The sequence below is a fragment of the Podarcis pityusensis genome, assembly GCF_964106645.2.
Source record: "Podarcis pityusensis genome assembly, chromosome: 1".
In the NCBI taxonomy this organism is placed as follows: Eukaryota; Metazoa; Chordata; class Lepidosauria; order Squamata; family Lacertidae; genus Podarcis; species Podarcis pityusensis.
Window position 1 is genome coordinate 124,261,890 of NC_138028.1, and position 12,239 is coordinate 124,274,128.

At 46.8% G+C, this 12,239-nt stretch overlaps 1 long non-coding RNA gene across 1 annotated transcript; it reads left to right on the top strand.

The window, feature by feature from the left end:
- Positions 1-300: 300 nt before the first annotated feature.
- On the top strand, positions 301-4,284 carry LOC308458648. Its single transcript, XR_013977607.1, has 3 exons — positions 301-362; positions 523-632; positions 3,462-4,284. It is a non-coding gene; the product is annotated as an uncharacterized lncRNA (long non-coding RNA).
- Positions 4,285-12,239: the final 7,955 nt, after the last annotated feature.

The window sequence follows — 12,239 nt, forward strand, 5'->3', positions numbered from 1 at the left end:
CTCACAATTGCTCTTTTTGATGTGATTTTATGCAGAGGTAACTCAGTATCTCCTAAAGTACTGGCAAATTCTGTTGGGTTTTTCATGTGGTCCCCACCCACCGGCACCTGTCATTATCTGGCCTACACTGTAATTGGTTTCACATGGCCCTTTCATTTGTGAAATGATATTGCTATTAACTTCGCCACTGAGCTCATTCCGAGGAGCAGGAATAGTAGACATGGAACGCGTGATGTTGGATTCTTCTGAGAATTCCATTTGGTACCCTGTAGTTGTTACATCAGATGTTAAACCACATCTCTGGAACTCTCATTGCACTGCTTGATATCGATCTGTTTATAGCCACAATTCCATTTCTTACTGTAAAGACATATTTTGCAAATCTTCTCTCTGAATCTACTCTCCTATTTTCTGTCATTTTACATCCCTTGAACATGGGCCAAACTGAAGTGTTTTTCAAACAATTGTTGATTAGACTCTGTCTTACGGAACTGAATACAACTGGTCATATATATTTTTCAGAAATCTCCATCATGTAAGAGAACACCCCTACCCCCACTGCCACCAAAAAAGGAAAATATATTGTATTCCTGAAACTATCAGTTGCCGTGCGATCAGTGGAAGCATTGATGGTGAGCACTGCATTTTGCATATGGTTCGGTGCAATATTGTCTGAAGATTGTGTCATTTGTTGTTGTTGTTTAGTCGTTTAGTCGTGTCCAACTCTTTATGACCCCAGGGACCAGAGCATGCCAGGCACTCCTGTCTTCCACTGCCTCCCACAGTTTGGTCAAATTCATGTTGGTAGCTTCGAGAACACTGTCCAACCATTTCATCCTCTGTCGTCCCCTTCTCCTTGTGCCCTCAATCTTTCCCAACATCATGGTCTTTTCCAGGGAGTCTTCTCTTCTCATGAGGTGGCCAAAGTATTGGAGCCTTAGCTTCAGGATCTGTCCTTCCAGTGAGCACTCAGGGCTGATTTCCTTCAGAATGGATAGGTTTGATCTTCTTGCAGTTCATGGGACTCTCAAGAGTCTCCTCCAGCACCATAATTCAAAAGCATCAATTCTTCGGCGATCAGCCTTCTTTATGGTCCATCTCTCACTTCCATACAACACTGCTGGGAAAACCGTAGCTTTAAGTATACGGACCTTTGTTGGCATGGTGATGTCTCAGCTTTTTAAGATGCTATCTGGGTTTGTCATTGCATTTCTCCCAAGAAGCAGGCATCTTTTAATTTCGTGACTGCTGTCACCACCTGCAGTGTTCATGGAGCCCAAGAAAGTAAAAACTCTCACTGCCTCCATTTCTTCCCATTCTATTTGCCCGGAGGTGATGGGCCCAGTGGCCATGATCTTCGTTTTTTTGATGTTGAACTTCAGACCATATTTTGCGCTCTCCTCTTTCACCCTCATTTAAAATTTTCTGTTAAAACGAGAAATGATTTAAATTCAGTTATACAGCTCTTCCTAACAGTCCTGCTCTCGTAGTATAAGCTACAGCCTTGCCTTGTATTCCTTAGCTAGGCAATATAGGTAAGGAAAATGACCCCTGGACGGTTAAGTCCAGTTGAAGGTGACTATGGAGTGTGGAGCTCATCTCGCTTCAGGCCGTGGAAGCCAGCATTTGTCCACAAACAGCTTTCTGGGTCATGTGGCCAGCATGACTAAACCACTACTGGTGCACAGAGGACCGTGACGGAATCCAGAGCACACGGAAACACCATTTACCTTCCCCCTGCTGCAGTACCTATTTATCTACTTGCACTGGAATGCTTTCAAACTGCTAGGCTGGCAGGAGCTGGGACAGAGCAATGGGAGCTCACCCCGTCACGGGGATTTGAACTGCCAAGAGAGAGAGAAAGAGAGAGAGAAAGAGAAAGAGAAAGAGAAAGGGAGAGAGAGAGCATTAACAAAGTTTCATCCACAGAAGCCCCCAGGAGCAGCCAAAAATATGTTTTTGTTCTACTGTCACAGCAATCAATTGCATGAAGTATTTCTGCCCCGGTTATTTCCTATTATTCTGGACTCTCCTATTCAGTCCAACATATAGGTCAGCCTTTGACTCAATTTTCTTCTTTATTTGCTAGATCAAATTTTATGTGCTGGGCAGCCCCATAGAACCATTTGTTAAACTATGTGCTTCCAAGATTTGCTTTGTGTGAGCTCAAAGTCTTAACTGTCTTCTTGAGCTTTTGGCTTGATTTTAATGGTGATTTCTACTCATGGTCATATTTGAAAACAATAGGTTCAACCACTGATTGGAAATCAATGGGATGTGGCTTATTCACTCCCCACCCCACAATTTTGATTTGGTTTTAATAATATAATGTTACTGATTATATTTTATTTTATTGCATTACTTAAAAAAAAAGTATTTTATGCACTATGTTTTATTTGTAAGCCGCTTTCATAATTCATCACAGAAATGAAAAGCAGCATATACCTCTTCTAAATAACTTAATAAAGTTAATCATGAGCAATTTGAATCACATTTATTTTAATGGGTCTGTTCTAAGAATGATTATGTCTGCAACCTTAAACCGACTTACCTGTGAGTAACCTTCATTGAATTCAATAGGACTAACTTCTGAGTGGTCATAGTTAGGGCAGGTGCTTTTTTTCCTGGGGGGATGCAAGAAGTATGCATACCCCTAAACATTTTGTGAATCTTTGTACTTTTGCCCATTTACTGTATTTATTTTCCCTGATTTGAACTACAGTGGTACCTCAGGTTAAGTACTTAATTCCTTCTGGAGGTCCATTCTTAACCTGAAACTGTTCTTAACCTGAAGCACCACTTTAGCTAATGGGGCCTCCTGCTGCTGCCGTGCCGCCAGAGCATGATTTCTGTTCTCATCCTGAAGCAAAGTGCTTAACCTGAAGCACTATTTCTGGGTTAACAGAGTCTGTAACCTGAAGCGTATTTAACCCGAGGTACCACTGTATAAAATGGTGGTTTTCTTGAGTCAAAATGAGAGTACCCCTAAACATGATTTTTTTAGAAAAAAAAGCCACTGGCTTGGACTGCACTGTATGTCTGGACCCACCCAATATGCTCCATACCTTGGTGGAGGTTTTTAAATTGTCTCCCAAATATACGAAAGAAAAGTGCACCATTGTGCTGCTGAAGATTGTCTAAGAACTGCTGTGAAAGAGGATGCTCGCCAGTTTAAAAATCCCGTGAAAATCCTGGGCGCTGTACTAAAGGGAAAGTGACCTTTTCCTTATGACAGCACGTTATGTAATGAATGCCACTTTTCTCACACCTTAATGTTTGCCTGATCAGTGTTGACACATACATATTAAATTGCCTATACCAAAATGTATGACGTGTTTGACACTCTAAAATGCTCTGGGCCTTTTAGCACATAAATGCATATTACATGCTTCAGCTACACTCACGATAAATTGACACAAGGCTGTTTTCTCTCCCTTTCTCTCTCCCTTTCTCCCCTTTAGATGAACACACGGCTGTTCATGTGTCTCTTTGTTCTGCTCCCAATGAAGATGATGATGATAAGTAAGCATTTATATTGCATTTTCAAATAGTCAAAGCTCTTTGTATAGTTCATCTGCTTGAGACCCTCTTAAGTCAAGTCATTCTCCCCATACTACAAATGGGGAGCTGGATGGATTGCCCCAAATCATCTAGTGAGTATTGAGCAAAGGTGAGATTAAATCGCAACCATGATTTCCTGATTCAGGGCCAACATACACATCAAGGGGAGATCAAGGTGAGTTTTCAACTTCAGGGGAGAGGTTTTCCTGTCCTCTGGAAATTCCTGTGGAATTTGCACTAGTGTGAAAATACTGGATTCTGCTTACAGTAAACTAGTGAAGCACCCATGTCCCTGTGGAGAAAACAGCTATGATAAGCACAGACGTACAATAAAATCATATATTATAATAGTATTGAATGCATTGGCGATGAGAATATTGGATTTTATTGTAATAACTGGCTGGTATCTTAATTTCGATCTCAACCATTCTTAGATGTTTAATTCAAATGAACATTTTTTAAATGATTTTATATGCCAAGACTATATCCCTTTTCATTTCCCCCAAAAAGAAACAGACAGATACTTCTCTTTTCTTTCTTTGCAACTAAGCATGCGGGGAAAATGCTGCTATGAATCAGGAGTAATATTAGGTAAAAAAATATTATAGACCTTAGAAGGATATTGAGGGGAAGAGGTTAGAAAACAAGAAAACCAGACTTTCTAAGCCTAAGCTATGGAAAACCTTTACCAGACCTTTAAAAAAGTTATTGCTTTGTTGTATATTTGTGAACTTTTAACAAAATTGGATTTATTGTTGTATACTACTGTGATGGGACGATGAGCTGCTTGTGTGTAAAATCCTAGTCCCTCAGAGTTTGGTCAAGTTTGCAAACCTCTGTCAGTAACGGAGCCCCTTAAACATGGCTCCGTCAGTCGCTGGCAGATTCCGACAGTGGTTGCTTTCGGAATCGCTTCCAACATAAAAGCTCCTTAACGGAAACACGTCTTCTGGACTCTCTGCGTGACAGTTTCCGGCGAGGAGTGGGTGTCCCTACAGGAGGTCCTGAAACCTCCCCACTGTTTTCGCTGGAAGTGTCTCTGAGCCATCCCTCCAGCTCACTTTCCCCCAGCTCAGCTCCTCTCCCCCTACTGGTTCCCTCTTCAGCTGCTGAGTCTCTCCCAACCTGTGTGAGCCCTTTCACTTCCCTTCCTTCCGATGGCAGTTCCCTGACATCCACCTCCCCTCCAGGGCCCCCTTCATCCCCTCTCGCCCCCTCCTCTACGGGCGGTGAGGAGGCAAAACCCCGGAATGAACTTCCTTCATCTTCCGATGTCCCGAACACTTCTCTCCACCTGTTGCGGTTCCTGGTCTCGAAGTACTCCTCCTCCTCAGAGTCCATCTCCCCTTCCCCTTCCGAGTCCGAGAATCCTTCCAACTCCTCCTCCTCATCGGTGGTCCCAAAGTATTCCCTCCGGAACCTCTCCACAGGCTGAGGTTTCCTTGGGAACCTTTGATGGAACGTTTCTATCAATACCTCGTCATTGATATCTTCTGCCATTACCCAAGTGTTTTCTGACTCCGGTTCTCCTTCCCACGCTACCAAATACTCCACCTGATCCCCCTTCCACCTGGCGTCGAGGATTTCTGCCACATGGCTGCTGCATTCCCTTTCTTCTATGACCGGTCCCCGAGTGGCCATCCCTTCTTGTCCCCCCTCATACGGTGACAGTAACGACCTGTGAAATACTGGGTGCAGTTTCATGTGGTTGGGTAACCGGAGCCTGAAAGCCACTGGGTTGACCTGTTGAATGACCTCAAAGGGACCCAATCTCCTGGGTCTTAATTTCTTACAACCTCCTTTGAACGGCAACCCTTGGGTTGACAGCCACACCCTATCTCCCACCCTTATGGTTTCACCTTCCCTTCGGTTCTTGTCTGCCTGCCTCTTGTATTCTTCCTTCGCCCTTTCTAAGTTGAGTTGTAGCTGACGATGGATTGCTTCCATTTCTTCTACAAAATGCTCGGCTGCCGGGACGCTCCATCTCTCCCCTTCTCCCCCTGGGAAAGCCCTGGGATGACACCCATAATTAGCCAAGAAGGGGCTCATCCCTGTGGACACATTCTCGGCATTGTTGTAGGCAAATTCCGCCAGCGCCAACTTTTCTACCCAGTCATTCTCTCTGTCATTGACATAACACCTCAGGTATTGCTGGAGGACACCGTTTGCTCTTTCCGCCTGCCCGTTGGTTTCAGGGTGCCGGGCAGTCGAAAAGTTGACCTCCACCTGCAGTAAGCTCATGAGCTTCCTCCAGAACCTGGAAGTAAATTGTTTTCCTCGGTCTGAGACCACCCTCAATGGCACCCCGTGCAACCTAAAAATGTGTTCTACAAATAACTTCGCTGTCTCTTCCGCCGTGACTGCATGCGAGCAGGCTACAAAGTGGCACATCTTTGTTAGTAGGTCTACCACCACCATGATGGCTGTTTTCCCCTTGGACTTCGGCAGATCAGTCATAAAATCTATCGACACTGCCTCCCAAGGTCGTTCTGGGGTTGGTAAGGGTTCTAATAGCCCCGCCGGTGCCCGCCTCTCCCCTTTGGCTCGCTGGCATTGCTCACACCCTCTTACATACTCCCGTACATCTTCCCTCACCTTAGGCCACCAAAATTCCCTGGTGACCAACCACATGGTTTTGTGTTGTCCAAAATGCCCCGCCGTGGGGCTGTCGTGCAACTGCTTGAGTACCCTCCCCCTTAAGTCTCCTTCAGGGATATACAGTGCCCCTTTGTAATACAAAGCTCCATTTCTTTCCTCGAAACCCCCTGGTTCCTCTCCCTCACCCCTAAGACCTCTGAGCTTATTCTGGGCGTATTCATCATTCTCTGTTTCCTCTACCAGTTCTCTTTGTCCCACCAATGCCGCCCCACACACCCAGCGGTCCTCTGGAATGACATGTCTCTCTTCGGGTGCTCCCTCCCCCTCCAAATATTCAGGTTTGCGTGAGAGAGCGTCCGCCCTAATGTTCTCTGGGCCTGGCACGTAACAAATCTCAAAGTTAAATTTGGAGAACTCCTGGGCCCATCTCACTTGCCGTTGGTTGAGCACTCGTGCCGTCCTCCAATACTCTAGGTTCTTGTGGTCAGTGCACACTTGCACCTTATGTTGTGCGCCAATTAGCAGGTGCCTCCATCTCCGGAACGCCTCATGAATGGCTAGTAGTTCTCGGTCATACACCGTGTAGTTCCTCTCGGATTTGTTCAGCTTTCGCGAAAAAAAGGCACACGGTCTCCACTCTGACTCCTCCTTCCCTGGCTGCAGAAGCACCGCCCCAATCGCTCTGTCTGATGCGTCAGTTTCCACTCTCATCGGTTTTTGTAAATCCACATGCAGGAGTTGTTCTTCCGAGGCGAAGGCCCTTTTTAGTTCCTCAAATGCTCGCTCCGCCTCCTCAGTCCAAACGAACTTCTTCTTACTGCTGAGACAGTCCGTAATGGGCGCCGTCAGGTGGGCAAAGTTTCGGATGAACTTACGATAGAAGTTCCCAAATCCTAGGAACCTCTGCACATCCTTCCTTGTTTTGGGTGTTTTCCATTCCAGCACCGCCTGGACCTTGCCGGGATCCATGGCCAATCCCTTGTCTGACAGGCGATACCCCAGGAATTCCACCTCCTTGGTATGAAACTGACACTTCTCCAGTTTCACCCACAGCTGGTTGGCTTGCAGCCTGCTCAACACTTCTCTGACGTCTCTCACATGCTGCTCCTCATTCTCAGAATACACCAACACGTCGTCTAAGAAGGCCACACAATTCTTGTAAAGCAAAGGCCCCAGGACGTGGTTCATAAACGATTGAAAGCACGCGGAGCCTCCTTGTAGGCCGAAGGGCATAACTAAATATTCAAATGCCCCCAAAGGGGTGAACATGGTGGTTTTCCATTCATCCCCCTTCCTTATTCGTATCAGGTTGTACGCCCCCCTTAGGTCCAGTTTAGTAAAAATCTTTCCCTTCCTGACCCTTGTCAAAATGTCGTCAATCCTGGGCATAGGGAAAGCCACTGGTTCTGACACTGCATTTAAGGCCCTGAAGTCACACACAAGCCTCGGCTTGTTCGTGTTTTTTTTATCCACAAAAAACACTGGGCTGCCCCCCACCGCCCTGGACTCTCTGATGAACCCTCTCTTCAGGTTCTTGTCAATGAACTCTCTTAGCTCCTGCATCTCTCTGTCTGACATGGCGTACAGCTTGCCTACAGGGAGCTGTGCCCCAGGGAGTAAATTGATTTGACAGTCAAAGGGTCTATGCGGGGGTAGTTGGTCAGCTTCCCTTTCGCTGAAGACGTCGCGGAGATCTGCGTATTGTCGTGGTACCTTCACGTTCTCCGTTACTTCAGTCCCTGCTAGGGTGGCTTGGGCCCCTGCCAAACCCTTTCCCTCTTTGCAGTGTTCTAAGCAATGTGCTGAACCAAAAGAAACCACTCTCTGATGCCAGCCCACCAGCGGATCATGTAACGCTAGCCAGCTCATCCCCAATATAATGGGAGCTCCTCCCAAGGTGGCCACATTAAACGCTATCAGTTCGGTGTGCCTTGCCACCTTCATTATCATTGGGACGGTCTGCAAGCTGACTTCTCCTCCCAACAGCTCCCTGCCATCGATCGTGGTCACCTGCAGGGGGTTGCTTAAAGGGATCGTCTGTATCTGGTGTTCAGCTGCAAACTCTTTGCTCATGAAATTGCAGGAGCTGCCTGAGTCCAACAGCGCCTTTATCTTTAGAGGGTGTCCGTTTGGCAGCTCTAGCGCCACTTCTATCACTAGGGCGGGTTTAGGAGGTTCTGGCGTGGGCACTTTCACTGCTCTTTGGCCTGGCTGCTGTGCCCCGACGGTGGCAGCCAGGCGTTGGCTTTTACTTGCTTCGGTATTTCTTCCTCTCTTCCCTCCACAGCTCCTACCATCCCTTGCCATTCCTTCCTCTGGGGGCAGACTCTGGCAAAGTGACCTGGCTGTTGGCAGAGATAGCATTTCCGGGCGCCTTTTCCCTCCTTCTTTCCCCCCTCACTGGGCTTTGAAACTGCGCGCGCGCGCGCTGTTCCGATTTCCATCGGCTCTGCCGGCGGGAAAGTTGGCTCTGGAATGTCTGGAATGCGGAACTCCTTCCAACGTTCCCCCTTCCCTTCCCGCCTCTCCAATGCTCTCGCCTCCTGGCGCGCTCCTATGGTCAGCGCTGATTTGGTCAGCTGGTCCATAGACTCCGCCCTGGGCGCCCGGGAAAGTTCGTCTTTCACAGCCGAAGAAAGCCCTTCTTCAAAGAGCATTTGAATGGGTTCCGCCGATAGATCCCACCCCAATTTATGGATCAACATGGTGAACTCAGTCCAGTACTCACGGACAGATCGGCTCCCCTGTTTGCAAGCCATTAACTGTCTGCGCACCACTCCATGTTCAATATCGCTGGAAAACATCAGATCCATGGCGCGAAAGAACTTCATCGTGTCCTTTAGGACGTCACTATTCGCTGCCATCAGGGGTCTAACCCAGTCTCTCGCCCCCTTTTCAAGATGCCCAATCACGAAAGCCACTCATGATTCCTCGTCAGGGAATTCATCAAACTGCAGATTGAGGGCATATTGCATCTCTGTCCGAAAGCCATGATAGTCTTTGGGCTCCCCCCCAAACTTCTGCACCAATCCTGGTACCTTTCTGACGAGCTGGGTGTCTTTCCCCTTTTTGTCTGCATCCTGAGCCCTCCTCTCCTCAAGCCTCGCCGTCTGCAGCGCTAGCTGGACCTCCAACACCCGGTACCTTTCTTCCAGGCTTGGACCCGCTCCAGCTCCTGCTTCTCCGGTTCCGGCTGGGTTGCTCATGATGCCTTCTCCTGCACAAGCTGCTCACGGAGACTGTCGGAATGCTGTGATGGGACGATGAGCTGCTTGTGTGTAAAATCCTAGTCCCTCAGAGTTTGGTCAAGTTTGCAAACCTCTGTCTGTAACGGAGCCCCTTAAACATGGCTCCGTCAGTCGCTGGCAGATTCCGACAGTGGTTGCTTTCGGAATCGCTTCCAACATAAAAGCTCCTTAACGGAAACACGTCTTCTGGACTCTCTGCGTGACAGTTTCCGGCGAGGAGTGGGTGTCCCTACAGGAGGTCCTGAAACCTCCCCACTGTTTTCGCTGGAAGTGTCTCTGAGCCATCCCTCCAGCTCACTTTCCCCCAGCTCAGCTCCTCTCCCCCTACTGGTTCCCTCTTCAGCTGCTGAGTCTCTCCCAACCTGTGTGAGCCCTTTCACTTCCCTTCCTTCCGATGGCAGTTCCCTGACAACTACCTTGAAACTCATGTGAAAGGCAGTATATGTAAACAGAGGTTTTTATGATTAAGTGGTGCACAGATCCAAAAGAATAATAGAAATATATAAACTTGGGGGACAATGAGCAGCTCATTCATTGTCATATGGAGCTCAGATACAAAATGAATATGATATTTTGACCATTGACAGAAGTTTGAAATATGGTAGATATATTCTCAGGTATAGCAATCCTATCCATGTTTGCTTTGAAATAAGCATCTTAAAAAGCAGAGACCTCACCTTGCTGACAAAGGTCTGTACAGTGGTACCTCAGGTTACATATGCTTCAGGTTACATACGCTTCAGGTTACACACTCCACTAAGCCAGAAATAGTGCTTCAGGTTAAGAACTTTGCTTCAGGATGAGAACAGAAATTGGGCTCCGGCGGCGCGGCAGCAGCAGGAGGCCCTATTAGCTAAAGTGGTGCTTCAGGTTAAGAACAGTTTCAGATTAAGAACGGACCTCCGGAATGAATTAAGTACTTAACCTGAGGTACCGCTGTATAGTTAAAGCTATGGTTTTCCCAGTGGTGATGTATGGAAGTGGTGATGTATAAAGAAGGCTGATTGCTGAAGAATTGATGCTTTTGAATTATGGTGTTGGAGGAGACTCTTGAGAGTCCCATGGACTGCAAGAAGATCAGACCTATCCATTCTTAAGGAAATCAGCCCTGAGTGCTCACTGGAAGGACAGATCCTGAAGCTGAGACTCCAATACCTTGGCCACCTCATGAGAAGAGAAGACTCCCTGGAAAAGACCCTGATGTTGGGAAAGATGGAGGGCACAAGGAGAAGGGGACAACAGAGGACGAGATGGTTGGACAGTGCTCTCGAAGCTACCAGCATGAGTTTGACCAAACTGTGGGAGGCAGTGGAAGACAGGAGTGCCTGGTGTGCTCTGGTCCATGGGGTCACGAAGAGTTGGACACAACTGAACGACTAAACAACAACATGCTTACTTGTGGAAAATGTTTTTAGGAATGTAACACAGGAAATGCTGGTTAGTCCCCACCCACTTTTCATTTAAAGAGACCCTCTTACCCAATGTAAAGCTTGTCAGAATAGCAATCAGCACTTGAGAGGAAACCAAGATGTATCTCTGATAGGAGGCAGGAGTATGAGATTTCCCTGTTCACACACTGCAGCCAATCAGAAGCCCCGCCTTGGTTTCAGAACGTTTTGGAAGTCGAACGGACTTCCGGAATGGATTCCGTTTGGCTTCCAAGGTACAACTGTATATGTAAGGCATTAAAGAACATGACTTGAGCTGCAGGAGAATTCCAACGGACTGATGAGGTAAGCAGTCTAAGGGGACAGATTAATCTAAGTGAACCGAGCAGCTTAGCTGAAACTGCAGTTCAGTATTCTAAACTCCAGCTTCATCCTTTTCAGAGCAAAATATACTTCCCCTCTCAACGGTAATGAACCTTGTGCCTTGCAATGTCCCTGGGGTGTGATTATTTCTGAAAACTGCTTCCCTAGTTACATCTTGTTGCATAAATAATCATCTCTTTCATGCGAATGATAACAGTGGGAATGATGCTACATTAAATATAGTCTCGAGCAGCCTGGCTTGCAAGGGATAAACAATTTGTTGGTACTTAAACTGTGCTAAAATCACTTCCTTTGGGTTACAAGTGGGCTCCTATTTGATCACTCGAAGCAGGATACCAAGGCTCAAAATAAAGGGGGGGGGGGAGAAGAAGAAGTATGAAACAAATTGGCAATTTAACAATTTTATGAAGAGAATAGGCTCTCTTTCTCATCTTTTTTCCCTCAGTCTCTGGCAGCAATAAACACCACTTTGTGATTTAAATGCCGCAAATGCAGCTCTGTGGAAAAGAAGAACAATGAGCTGCCTTGGCCAGAGATGGTGTTCATATTGGCGGCTTTCATGCCTCCGATATCTCTCCAAGGGAATCTTCAAACTGACTATAACAATGATCTGTGCGTTCATGACGTTGCCAGGTTCTGTCTCTTGCGCCACATAACTATTGTGTATTCTGGAGAGACAGAGAAATGCAGAGGGCTGCTCTAAAAAAGTCTTTGTGTTCATGACCGCAGTTCAGTGGTACCTGATGACCATTGGGACAGGCAGGGAAGAAGGCTGAGAGGCTAACCGTAGGTGGAGTCAGAGCTAATGGCAGGTGAAGGCTGAAACAATGATAGGCTCCATCTTCCTATGTTTAAAATAACATTTGTCAAACGAGCAGAAGCCTTTTCATTAGGAATTTTAGGCGCAGACATACTGAAGGATTTGAGAAGACTATTCATGTACGCGACTACAGCTGCAAGGATGCTGCTTGCCCAGTGATAGAAAGAGGAGACTATGCCGACAAAAGCAGACTGGCAGATGAAACTACGTGATTATGCAGAGATGGTGAGACTGACAGGG